The sequence below is a fragment of the Myotis davidii genome, unplaced genomic scaffold, assembly GCF_000327345.1.
Source record: "Myotis davidii unplaced genomic scaffold, ASM32734v1 scaffold825, whole genome shotgun sequence".
NCBI lineage: Eukaryota > Metazoa > Chordata > Mammalia > Chiroptera > Vespertilionidae > Myotis > Myotis davidii.
In genome coordinates this window covers 37,548-38,260 of record NW_006296541.1, presented here as the reverse complement: position 1 = coordinate 38,260, position 713 = coordinate 37,548, and positions in this window count along the sequence as shown.

Below are 713 nucleotides of genomic sequence, written 5' to 3'. Positions count from 1 at the left end.
CTATATCTATATCTATATATAATTTATTTCAGAGTGGAAGGAAGAGGGAGAGAGAAAGTGAAACATCAATGATGAGAGAGAATCATTGACTGGCTGCCTCCTGCACAGCCCCTTATTGGGGACTGAGCCCATCACCTGAGCATGTGCCCTGACCTGGAATTGAACCATGACTTCCTGGTTCATAGGTCAATGCTCAACCAGTGAGCCATGCCAACTGGGTTATTTATTGCCATTTTAATTCTGTATGCCTATGTTTTTCTCTATATATTTCTTCTCATTACAGCAGTCCTTTTAGTATTTTTTATAGTGCTGGTTTGGTGGTGATAAATTCCATTAGTCCTTTTTTTTTTGAGAAGCTCTTCATTTCACCATTTATTTTGAATAATAGCCTTCCTGGATCTAGTAATTTTGGTTTCAGATCCTTGCTTTTCATTATCTTGAGTACTTCATGCCATTCCCTTCTGGCCTGTAGAGTTTCTGATGAGAAATCAGCTGACAGCCTTATGGGAGCTCCTTTGTAGGTAACAAATTGCTTTTTTCTTGCTGCCTTTAAGGTTCTCTCTTTGTCTTTAAATTTTGGCATTTTAATTATGATGTATTTGGCATGGGCCTGTTTGGGTTCTTCTTGCTTGGGACTCTCTGTGCCTCCTGGACTTGTGTGACTTTTTCCTTCCCAGGTTAGGGAAGTTTTCTGCCATTATTTTTTCAAACAT